This window comes from Anolis carolinensis, unplaced genomic scaffold, assembly GCF_035594765.1.
Source record: "Anolis carolinensis isolate JA03-04 unplaced genomic scaffold, rAnoCar3.1.pri scaffold_13, whole genome shotgun sequence".
In the NCBI taxonomy this organism is placed as follows: domain Eukaryota; kingdom Metazoa; phylum Chordata; class Lepidosauria; order Squamata; family Dactyloidae; genus Anolis; species Anolis carolinensis.
In genome coordinates this window covers 11,581,885-11,595,388 of record NW_026943824.1, presented here as the reverse complement: position 1 = coordinate 11,595,388, position 13,504 = coordinate 11,581,885, and the positions used below count along the sequence as shown (strand labels likewise).

The window sequence follows — 13,504 nt, the reverse complement described above, 5'->3', positions numbered from 1 at the left end:
TATGGCCACATGACCTTGGAGGTGTCTACGGACAATGCCGGCACTTCGGCTTAGAAATGGAGATGAGTACAAATCCCCAGAGTCAGACATGACTGGATTTAACGTCAGGGGAAACCTTTACCTTTTATATATGACTCTATATGTGTGTGTGTGTGTGTGTGTGTGTGTGTGTGTGTGTGTGTGTGTGTGAGAGAGAGAGAGAGAGAGAGAGAGAGAGAGAGAGAGAGAGAGAGAGAGATTATGTCGTTCCATTAGAAAACTAAAAGGAAAAATATGAAAAGTATTCTTGAGGTGCGGTGGGCAGTATAATAAACTAGCTGAAGCTGAGCTGGATCAGAGAAAATGGGTCTGTTGAATCTGAAATGCTCGTCCCATTGCATCTGGCCAGTCAACCACAGGTCCAAAACAATGTGCAAGCAGAGAGCACAGGCAAAAAGCATCCTCTCCCCATTCCATGCATTCACGCCAGCTGGGAGTGCCACTAAATAAACGTATTTTTCCCAACAGTGTTCACACCAGAATCAACAGGGCGGTTTAGGGAAGCGAGACAGAGCTCGATTTTAGACGACACTTCCAGAATCCCACATCCGGATATAGCAATTAGCCATGGTGGATGAAGGATTCTGGTAGCAAGTAGGGTGCGATCCACATATCTCAATTCCTACTTCCACTTGTGAATTAAGATCTTCAGAAGATGTCTCTCTTCATGTGACTACACCATATAAGAGACAGACCTTCAAAGGGTGGCACTCCGATAATGGGATGCTCGGCTCCATATATGTCTTTACAGTGATTGGCAAATCCACTGTTTTTCCCTCTAAAACGCACACTTGACGCCAGTCTTTTTATTTTATTTTATTTATTTTAATTGAAATGCAACCGACCTACATAGCATGAATTCTAAGAAAAGGCATGGCTGGCACATAGGTGCTCTTGGACATGACTGCAATGGCTTTCCAGGAACAGAACATCCAAGAATATCCCCAAGGTAGACACCTGAGCTTGAAAAACAATTACATACATGTTCTTGCTACAAACCACCTTGGTATCCACAAATGAATGGTGGTGGATGATACCTATTAATGCAGAAATAAATTACATACCCGGGACTGTGGGTGCATCAACACTAGTTTTGACACCACTTTTAGAGCTGTAACTCAATTCTAAGGAACCTTAGAATTTGGAGAAGTACCAGTGCTCTTTGGCAGAGGACAAAGACCTTATAAAACTACAACTCCCATCATTCCATAACATTGTGTAAAAGGAATTTTAGTCTTTCCTGAGCCTTCTCCATTGCAGTCAAGCATTGGCTCCTCCATGGCTATCGACTCCGTAGGCTGGTTTGTTCTGCAAAAGACCCGTCTCACTGTATTTGCATTTCTTGTCATGGTGATGTTTCACAGATGGACCGTGGAAGCGAGGGAACGGATGCCCATGAAGAACAGATGAAGGAGCCGGCTACATCCCAAACACGGCTGTTTGGAGAGAAACAAAATAGTTAATGCATAGAAGGCATAGGAAAGACTGGGAAACATAGGAAATTGGTCAGCGGGGCTTTTCATTAGGCAAATGGAGGCATTGTCAGTGAAGTACCATAGATTTTAGTATATTTAGTTTATTCCTATAGTCAGGATCATTGCAAATTTAGAAATGTCCTTAGGTGGGCCATACAAAGCTTTTTGCATACTGTATATACTCGAGTATGAGCCTAGTTTTTCAGCCCTTTTTTTAAGACTGAAAAAGCCCCCCTCAGCTCCTATTTGGGTGAGGGTCCTGGTTGGCTTATATTTGGGTCAGCTTATACTCAAGAATATATGGTACATTTATTATTTTTCTCTATTATTATTGGTATTATTACATTTATTATTTTTCTCTATTATTGTTACATTTATTTTACTCTATTTTTATTATTATTAATACATTTATTATTTCACTCTGATCATATTATTATTATTATTACATTTATTATTTTACTCTATTTATTATTACATGTATTATTACATTTATTATAAATACATAAATGTACTCTATTATTACAGGTATTATTAAATTTATTATTTTTCTGTATTATTGTTGCTACTATTACATTTATTTTACTCTATTTTTATTATTAATACATTTATTATTTCACTCTGATCTTATTATTATTATTATTATTATTATTATTATTATTGCATTTATTATTTTCCTCTATTTATTATTATATGTATTATTTTCCTGTATTTATTATTATTATTACATGTATCATTTCACTCTATTATTATTAAAAGGATACATAAGCACATTTACATTGAAGAAGATGAGAATAATGATTTGATTAGAGTTGGACCGTCTTGTCTTAAATTAGAGCTTGATGTAAATATTCAAAAACACTGAAACTACTGATGCCTCAATTAATGTAATTTTATTGGTATCTATTTTTATTTCTGAAATTTACCATTCTCGGCTTATACTGGAGTCAATGTTTTCCCAGGGTTTTTTGTGGTAAAATTAGGTGCCTCGGCTTATATTCGGGTCGGCTTATACTCGAGTATGTATGGTATGTTTGTGTCCAAATCTCAACCTGCAGAGAGACGCATATATGTAGCAGCTCCGTTATAAAGACCTCTCCTGGCTTCTTAGGTCTCAGTTGAATTGTAACCAAAGTTCTTCTGTTGCAATTAAATATAGCAAAGTCCTTCCATGATTAAACTAGATGATGGGGATTTCTTTTATGGACCGATCGCTTGGTCTTTATAAAGTGGTCCTCAAGGATAGAGCACAAAAATAAAAGAGGAGAAAATAGTGGGGAAAGTTGTCTTTGAACTTGGATGATGAAACAACTCCACTTTTACTATCTTTTCCTTGTATTACAGCCCATTTGAATAGCTGATGATGGTGACATGGAAAGCCTTCAAAGAGGTGGTCCTTCAAGGGTCCTGGTGGCATCTCCCATACGTAAGTAAGTACCATTATGCACCCATGTTTTACTCAAAAGCTTCTCTGCATAATCCTATGGAGTTCTTAGGAGACTGAAAAGCAAAGTGTAGCTCAAACGCAGGAATAGTAGGGAGTTGGGAGAAAATTGAGACAAGTTGGAACAAGCCTGAAGTGCAAGAAGAAGAAAGCCACAAGACAGAGATCTAAGATTCTCAGAGCTCTCCAGTTAACTGCTTGAGTTGTCCCTACTTGTCAGCTCTCACACCTGACTTCTGTTAGGCAAATTGCTCTGCCAGGCAAAACAACCAGGCAGCCATAAGGGAAAGGGAAAGGTTTTCCACTGACATTAAATCCAGTCGTGTCCAACTCTGGGGGTTAGTGCTTATCTCCATTTCTAAGCCGAAGAGCTGGCGTTGTCCATAGACACCTCCAAGGTCATGTGACCACTGGCATGACTGCATGGAGCACTGTTACCTTCCAGCCAGAGCGGTACTTATTGATCTACTCACATTTGCATGCGTTTGAACTGCTAGATTGGCAGAAGCTGGGGCTAACAGCAGGAGTTCACCCTGCTCCCCGGAGCCATTAAGCTGTCTTTATGCTCCTCAATATTGGGTCCATCCAGTGCTGATTGGGATCACGCAAAGCCCAGCTGCAATGAGAGCCTATGGCAAAGATGCTCGCCTAAATTGTGAGCTCTTCAAAGCCTTAGCTCTGAAAGCACTGAATTCTCACTACAGTAGAGTCTCATCCATCATTCACTTATCCAACATTCTGGGTTATCCAATGCATTTTTGTAGTCAATGTTTTCAATACACTGTGATATTTTGGTGCTAAATTCGTAAATACAGTAATTACTACGTAGCCATACTGCATATTGAACTACTTTTTCTGTCAAATTTGTTGTCTAACATGATGTTTTTGGTGTTAATTTGTAAAATCATAACCTAATTTGAGGTTTAATAGGCTTCTCCTTAATCTCTCCTTATTATCCAACATATTCGCTTATCCAACGTTCTGCCAGCCTGTTTATGTTGGATAAGTGAGGCTCTACTGTACTATCTTCCCCAAAAGCCACCACAGAAGAAGGCACATGTCACAGCTTTTGAATGCAAGAGAAGAATGAGCTGACATCAGAGATTCCATCCCTTCCAACATTTCCCAAATCAAAACAGAGGCATGTGCCCATGCAACATCACCGTGGATCATGGTGCCCAGAAGGCATGGATGAGCATAAAGAGACAAGCTGGGGCAAGTTGCAGCAGTTTCACACAATTCTGTGGCAGTTAAAGTGGTGCCAAATGGCACTAATTCTACAGTGTAGATGCACCAGGTTTCAGGTGAATGAGGAACTACCGCAGACACACTCCCACATGAGCAGGTTTTGATAGCTGTTCTTGTGGTTAGTTGCCATGCCTTATGGACGGCTTTTCCGGATTTCAGCTCTTTGTCACGGCAAAATCTTACTAGTCGGACCGGTCCAACGCTGGCAAACGTGCTGATATGCCACATGCCTGTGGGTACCTCTGTGAGTGGATTTTAGTTGGTGACTGGTTTGGCAATGCAACTGACCATGTTGCTCTAACCTGGGTGAAACAGTTTTGTTGCAGAAGGGAGGGGGCAAATTATGCAACCCCATTGCTGTTATTGGCATGCTTCCTTTTTCTCTGTCTCTCCAAATCCATCTCAGATCCACCTTCTGCCACCCCACCCAGCATCCAATGCTCTCTGCTATCTGCAAATATGGCTATGTCCCAGGACAAATTTTTTTACCATACAACAATAATAATAATGAAAATACATCACACAGTCCTAAACACATGGGAAGTGTTCGACTTGTGATTTTGTGATACGAAATCCAGCATATATCTCTCGTTTGCTGTGTCATACTATGTCTTTGTGTCTAATAATAATAATAATAATAATAATAATAATAATAATAATAATAATAATTATTATTATTATTATTATTACAGAACAAATACAATTAAGGCCAAGATTGAAAAATCAGCTGATAACCCAAAATGCAGACTGTGGAAGGAAGCTGACAAAACCATTGATCTTATCCTCAGCTGCTGTAAGAAAATCGCACAGACAGACTACAAACAGGGGCACAACTATGTGGCCCAAATGATTCATTGGAACTTATGCCTCAAGTACCACCTCCCAGCAGCAAAGAACTGGTGGGATCACAAACCTGCAAAAGTATTGGAGAATGAGCATGCAAAGATACTGTGGGACTTCCGAATCCAGACTGACAAAGTTCTGGAACACAACACAACAGACATCACAGTTGTGGAAAAGAAAAAGGTTTGGATCATTGATGTTGCCATCCCAGGTGACAGTCGCATTGACGAAAAACAACAGGAAAAACTCAGTCGCTATCAGGACCTCAAGATTGAACTTCAAAGACTCTGGCAGAAACCAGTGCAGGTGGTCCCGGTGGTGATGGGCACATTGGGTGCCGTGCCAAAAGATCTCAGCCGGCATTTGGAAACAATAGACATTGACAAAATCACGATCTGCCAACTGCAAAAGGCCACCCTGCTGGGATCTTCACGCATCATCCAAAAATACATCACACAGTCCTAGACACTTGGGAAGTGTTCGACTTGTGATTTTGTGATACGAGATCAGCATATCTCTCTCGTTTGCTGTGTCATATTGTCTTTGTGTCAATAATAATAATAATAATAATAATAATAATAATAATAATAATAATAATAATAATTTTCATCCGAAAATACATCACACAGTCATAAACACTTGGGAAGAGTTCAACTTGTGATTTTGTGATACGAAATCCAGCATATCTAACTTGTTTGCTGTGTCATACAATGTCGTTGTGTCAATAATAATAATCATCATCATCAACAACAACTCTATTTGTATCCCACCCCATCTCCCCAGAGAGACTCGGGGCGACTTACAAGTCAGGGTGGCTTACAAGGCTGATAAGTATAATTACGACAAGATAAAATCACCTTATTGCATGACGTCATGTCTTTCCCATAATTGCATTGCGTTTGAATCATAATTGGATCCTCTGTTTTCATTGGGAGGAAAATAGCCTTCAATGAATCCAATACCATTGTTATTCCACCCCTCTTTCTTGTGCGATAGCTTCTTTCCAATTGTAGACCTGATATTGCAAAGCGGATGGTGATGTCTCAAAAATGTGATGTCTCAAGAACTGTATGTCTCTACATAGCAAATGCCTCCATGTCCGTAAATGGAAAGTTACTGGAAAAACACTTCAATTTTCAACACCTAAGAGGCCAAAATACCCAGTAAGTGCCACTAGGTTGGATTTAGAGCCGGCCCTAGGTGATTTTCAAGTGTAGGCGAACAGAATTTTGCCCCCCCCCCCAACCAATCACTGAAAAATAAAAGCGTTGGATAAGCGAAAATGTTAGATAATCAGGAGGGATTAAGGGAAAGCCTATTAAACATCAAATTACATTAAGATTTTACAAACTAAGCACCAAAACATCATGTTTTACAATCAACAGAAAAAGCAGTCTCGACTGCGCCTCTGTATGTTTTGCGCCACAGGCGACTGCCTATTTCGCCTCATTGTTGGACCGCCTCTGGTTGGATTATTTATTATTTCCTTCTGAAAAGGAAATACAAGGCAGTTGGTGGTACCCTGAAATGCCAAGAGGACGTGGCATGCTTCTCAGTTGTGTCCATGTGTCTCTTGGCTTAGGAACGAAGAAGCATGTTGTGCCAGGGAATTGAGCTGGTGGCTCTCCAGATGTTATCGGCCTGCAACTCACATCACTGGCTCTGCTGGTTAAAGCTGATGGAAATTGCAATCCAACGATATCTGGAGGCCCATGGCTATCAAACCCACAACTGAAGAGAAAGAAGACAGAGGGAAAAGGCAGGAGGGGGGGCAGATATTATTGGAGGAGCACCTCAACCGGTTGGCATGGAGGAAGCACCTGGAAAATGGTACTTATTGTGCTACAGCTTCCAGAATACTATAGCCAGCATGGCCATGAGGGGATTCTTAAAACTGGAAATTATAGTACCAAAAATAACACCCCCCAGGCAAAGCCATTGACTGGAATCCTGTTGGTTATATCCAAACTAGAGTAGACCGAGTCAATTGGTGGAGTCAAAATACAGCTAAATCCCACTGGTTCAATGTGGTTATTCCAGAATAGGATTTAGGCCAACAACTTGGTTTTCTGGAACAGTAACTTCCAAGTAAGTATGAGTAGAAACCTTTCTAAGGTACCTTATTTAATATCTGAAAAGCTCAGCTATTGGTGGCAAGTAAAGGACCAGAGCACCTAAGCCAGTGGCAGATACATCAACTTTGGTGAAAACAACATCAGAGCGTGGTCAAGATGACAAATGCCATTAATGAAGGAGAACAGCAGTTCTTTGCTGTTGCCTGAGCCCATAGGGAAGGGCAAGGCTCTCTCGCCCATCTTCTCTTCTCTCTGCTGAGCTAGCTATGTTTGTATTATGGACTCGATAATTTGGCTACCCAAAATGGTTAATTCCAGACTCCTGGGCTGCAATGGCCTAATTTCCCACCCAAGCCTCCAGGAAAGCGGCACCAGATTCAGTCCCCTCTCATTAACATGAAGGACATGGTTAATATAACAAAGACCCATGATTGTTGGGACACATAAGTTGCAGGGATTTTTTTTTGTCTTGTTCTTTTCATTGCAAACACTTGCAGTGCCTCTTGTCTTGATGGAGCTAAGGTCTCTTCTTTGCAAAAAAGGGAGGAGAGAGAGAAGAGGGAGCCAAGGCAGTTCTGCCCCTGGGCCAATGATGGAGATGTGTGATCCGTAAAGCTCGACATCGGCTCTAAGATCCAAATCGCCCAAGGCGCATTCATAGATTTGGGAACGATCCAGGCCTATAATAGAGAAGACGATTCCTATTATAGGAATCCTTCTTATAATAGGACATGAACACATGTTCTTAACATGAACACATGCTGCCTCATGTGTTCAATGCACATGAGGCAGCATAAAGGGCACTACATTTAATAATAATAATAATAATAATAATAATAATAATAATAATAATAATTCACTGCACCCTCACAGTGATGTTGACCAGCTATATCTGCCTAGAAGATCAGGTGGCAGAGGACTCTTACAAGTAAAACAAGCAGTCAAAGAAAAATAACATGCCCTGGCAGGATATGTAAAGCAAAGTGAAGAACCTGCTCTGATTGAAGTCAAAAATCAGAAACTCCTCAAATCACAGTAGACAAAAAACCAGTACAAGAAAACCGCACTACAAACTAGAGCTGACAGCTGGCACAACAAAACAATGCATGGAAAGTTCCTTGACAAAATTGAAGGAAAAGCTGATAAGGAGAAGACCTGGCTCTGGCTCATGAATGGGACCCTGAAGAAGGAGACAGAAGGCCTGATCCTTGCAGCCCAGGAGCAAGACATCAGGACAAAGGCAATTAAAGCCAAGGTCGAAAAATCAGCTGATGACCCAAAATGCAGACTCTGCAAGGAAACCGACGAAACTATTGATCACATCCTCAGCTGCTGTAAGAAAATCACACAGACAGACTACAAACAGAGGCACAACTATGTGGCCCAAATGATTCATTGGAACTTATGCCTCAAGTACCACCTCCCAGCAGTAAAGAACTGGTGGGATCACAAACCTGCAAAAGTATTGGAAAATGAGCACGCAAAGATACTGTGGGACTTCTGAATCCAGACTGACAAAGTTCTGGAACACAACACACCAGACATCACAGTTGTGGAAAGGAAAAAGGTTTGGATCATTGATGTCGCCATCCCAGGTGACAGTCACATTGACGAAAAACAACAGGAAAAACTCAGCCGCTATCAGGACCTCAAGATTGAACTGCAAAGACTCTGACAGAAACCAGTGCAGGTGGTCCCGGTGGTGATGGGCACATTGGGTGCCGTGCCAAAAGATCTCAGCCGGCATTTGGAAACAAAAGACATTGACAAAATCACGATCTGCCAACTGCAAAAGGCCACCCTACTGGGATCTGCACGCATCATCCGAAAATACATCACACAGTCCTAGACACTTGGGAAGTGTTCGACTTGTGGTTTTGTGATAAGAAATCCAGCATATCTATCTTGTCATACAATGTTGATATATACATAATAATAATAATAATTTATTATAATAATAACAAACATTTAGGTTTGTTTTGTTACTCTTGTAGATAAAAAAGGACTCATGCAGGGCAGAAATTGACTTCACAAAGATAGGATCATAGTGTCACACTCTATTACCACATAATTACCATCACATATCAGATCTTTGAGTTGGGACGAGCCTTATGCGTTCAGACGTAGAGAACCACCAGCTTCCTCTCCAGTTCAGCAGAAAATAGCCAGGTGGGTCTGATAAGCCTATACTTAATACTTTCCAGTGATTATAAGTCCATTCTCCACTTTGGGGTTGCATTTTACATCCAATCAGATGGATAATAAAACATCAGGACCTTTTTTCTTAACTCCATAGCGTACGTATATCATAGCATTAATGCAGTGTGAGACCACTTCAACTGCCATTGCTCAGTGCTTCCGTTTGTGCATCCCTGGTTTATATTTTGTTTCAATGCCTGCTTTCCAACTTTGCAGTGATGGAATGCAGAGAGAGAGACGCCAGCGCTCTTTGGAAATGTGGCCACACTAAATAATTTGCTTTTTACCTCTCAGGAGAAGAGTGGGAAGTGAATGCAGCATGGGAGGAAGGGAAGGCTACGATCCATGTGAGCCAAGGGTGAGATAGGAACCTTTTACCACCAATGGTGGAAATGCAAGAATGTCAAAAAGTATTGGAATAACATACATCAAATAACACAAAAAATACTACAAATTAAATTTTCACCAAATCCGGAAATGTACTTATTAGGTATAACAAGCCAGAAATTGAATAAAAATCAGGATAAAATGGTTTTCCTAATGACCATAGCAGCAAGATTACCTCTAGCCAAAGTTTGGAAACAAAAAAAGGTTCCCTCCACTGATGAATGGATCCTAAAATTATTATAATTATTTATATTTTGTTTAGATGCCTGCTTTCCAACTTTGCAGTGAGGGAATGCAGAAGAAAGAGATGCCAGCGCTCTTTGGAAATGTGGCCACACTAAATCATTGGCTTTTTACCTCTCAGGAGAAGAATGGGGAGTGAATGCAACATGGGAAGAAGGGAAGGCTCTGATCCATGTGAGCCAAGAGTGAGCCTCTCCTTGAGTCACAGCAGGCATTGGCAGCCTGTTATGTTGATCCACCACTTTACTTTTGCCAGAGGCTGGATCTGTGCACTTGAAGACTAGGCGAAAGGAGAGGCTGCCTTGGAATGTGCAGCAGGGCAAGGATTAAAAACCCTTGTGGGAGAAAGCCATGCCTGCCTCTTTAGACTTCATCGCTACAGCCTGCAGTCTGTTAACAATCATGTTGTTTTTAGCAGATAGAAATACCATATATACTCAAATATAAGCCAAGCCTATCCTAGGGTTTGCTCTGAAAGATTGGTTCAGAAGAAGGGTTCCTTTACCTCCTTCTGCAAGTTACATCTAATCTAAATCTAAAGCCATAATAAAAGTAAAAACCCATGTGTGTATGTGGCATAGGTGTACTGCTCACACAGACAGCCTCTGACCTCCACAAACAGGCTACACTTACCACTTTGGAGAACCCAGCAAGTCACTCCTTTGCACTAACATCACGATTACAGCGAGCGCCATGAACATGTAGGCCAAACCCTGCCAATGTCCTTCCCAAACACTATGGCCCACCACCCAAGGAATGCTTTCATTTGGAGACCATTTCATCCTAGATTTTGCTTTTTCTTCCACCACAGGCAGGCATCCCAGGGTTCTCCATTTCTGTGGAATTTGCATGGCCCTGCCTACTGCCCTTTTCTTTCAAATCTGCCTGCATAACAAACAGAGCTGCAACTACATTTACTGGAGGAGTTTGGGGGATTGACGCCACATGGTGGAAGTTGTAGTTCACCCTGCACCAAGTCAGAGCACTGTGACTCCTATTGGAATTTAGAGGAGTTGTAGTTCACCTACACCCAGAACACTATGAACCCAAACAATGATGGGTCTGGACCAAACTTGCCATGCATTCCTGATATGCCCAGATTTCAATACTGGGGGGTTTGGAGGATAATTACCCTGCACATTTGGAATTCATAGCTACTGGGATTTATAGTTCACCTGCAATGAATGAGCATTCCAAACCCCACCGATGATATACCAGGAACAAACTTGGCACACAGAGCCCCCATAACCAATAGAACATATTGGACAAGTTTGGGGAAAAGGGAGTTATAGTTCACCTACATCCAGAGAAACAGTGACCCCCACTGACAATAGACCGAGACCAACTGAACATACTGCAGGTGTTTTTGGGAATGGGCCTTTATTTTGGAAGTTGTAGTTCACCTGCACCCAAAGACCACTGAACCCAGCCAATGACGGATCTGGACCAAACTTGGCACACAGATTGAACATTGGCTGCTGTGGATACTGACAGATGTTTTTGGGCAATTGTCCCGGGACTCTGGGAGTTGTAGTCATTCACCCCCATCCAGAGAGTACTGCACCCAGACGATGACCAGCCAACCACAGATCTGGACCACACTTGGTACACAGGCCCCAAAATTGCCAACTTTTCATACAGGCTGGGTTTGGGGAGGATTGACCCACGATTATGGGAATTGTAGTTCACCCACTCCAAACAGAATACATAACATTGAAAGACACATAATACCATTCTCAAATGACCTGGGCACTGCCGGGTCCCCAAGCTAGTTACAAATAAAAATGTAAAACCCCAGCTATGTAAAGTGCAGGTGGGGACCACTCTGGATTTCTCCAATTGAAGCGAAACATAAAAGAGAATTGGGCATAGAAAATTGGCTTACCTACCAACAAATCTTAAAGAAAACAGAAAATAATGAATTGGCAATAAAGACACATGAAGAAATTAAGCAGGAACACCAAAAGATAACTTGGTTCCAATACTATCAAATACTCCAATGTTATAGAGAAGATGCTAAAATAGACTTCAACCAAAAAAAAGGGGACCATGGGAGATAATTATGCAAAGGGGGGAAAATCATTAAGATAAGATATCAAATACTATTACAATGGACAACAGAAGAACAGGTTAAAGACTGCCAAGTGAAGTGGGCTAAAGATTTTGGATATAATCTAAATCTAAATCAATGGGAAGAAATTTGGAACAAAAAATTGAAATTTACCACAGCTACCGAGATACAAGAGAACTGGTATAAGATGCAATTCAGGTGGTATAACACCCCAGCTAAAATAGCCAAATTTAGTAAATGGTCATCCAACAAATGCTGGAAATGTGGCAAGGAGATAGGAACCTTTTACCACCAATGGTGGAAATGCAAGAATGTCAAAAAGTATTGGAATAACATACATCAAATACAGTAGAGTCTCACTTATCCAACGTTCTGGATTATCCAACGCATTTTTGTAGTCAATGTTTTCAATACATTGTGATATTTTGGTCCTAAATTCGTAAATACAGTAATTACTACATAGCATTACTGTGTATTGAACTACTTTTTTTGTCAAATCTATTGTATAACATGATGTTTTGGTGCTTAATTTGTAAAATCATAACCTAATTTGATGTTTAATAGGCTTTTCCTTAATGCCTCCTTATTATCCCACATATTTGCTTATCCAACATTCTGCCAGCCCGTTTATGTTGGATAAGTGAGACTCTACTGTAACACAAAAAATACTACAAATTAAATTTTCACCAAAACCGGAAATGTACTTACTAGGTATAAGATGGTTATCCTAATGGCCACAGCATCAAGATTAGCTCTTGCCAAAGTTTGGAAACAAAAAAAGGTTCCCTCCACTGATGAATGGATCCTAAAATTATTAGATTTAATACAAATGGACATTTTGACACAAAAGTTGAGAGATGGAAAAAAGAAAACGGATTAGTCAGGTTTTAGAGACTTTATTCAAAACAGCAGAAATACATTTACATTAGATCTATCTGACGTATAAAAGATAATATTTACGGAAGTGTTGACTGGATAATAAAACAGATGTGGAAAAACCTCAAAACTAAATTTATTTATTTATTTATTTACAGCATTTATATTCCGCCCTTCTTTCTCACCCCAAAGGGGACTCAGGGCGGATCACATTACACATATAGGCAAACATTCAATGCCTTTTAACATAGAACAAAGACAATGAGTTCGAGCCCCTCCGAGCGGGGCTCGAACTCATGACCTCCTGGTCAGAATGATTCATTGCAGTTAATTGCACTGGCTTGCTCTCCCGCCTGCGCCACAGCCCGGGCCTAAACTCCTCAGGAGGACAATGGGAAGTTTTAAATTTTAACCCACTGGGACGAGGTGGTTTTTTGTTTTTTGCTTTTTGTTTTTTCCCCACTTCTCTCTGCTGTCCTTTCACCCACTTTACCCCCAGCATCTCTCTACACTATCCCCATGGTTTTGTTTTCCTCGCTATCACTTAGAAGGCAATAAAATTGTGTGTGTGTGTGTGTATATGTGTGTGTGTGTGTGTGTGTGTATG

At 40.8% G+C, this 13,504-nt stretch overlaps 1 long non-coding RNA gene across 1 annotated transcript in view; it reads left to right on the top strand.

Moving 5' to 3' along the window:
* Positions 1-10,852, top strand: part of LOC134294155 (uncharacterized) — a 29,974-nt gene extending 19,122 nt beyond the window's left edge. The window contains exons 2-3 of the long non-coding RNA XR_010001132.1: positions 2,856-2,941; positions 9,970-10,852. This is a non-coding gene — a long non-coding RNA (uncharacterized LOC134294155). The remainder of the gene's footprint in view (positions 1-2,855; positions 2,942-9,969) is intronic.
* Positions 10,853-13,504: the final 2,652 nt, after the last annotated feature.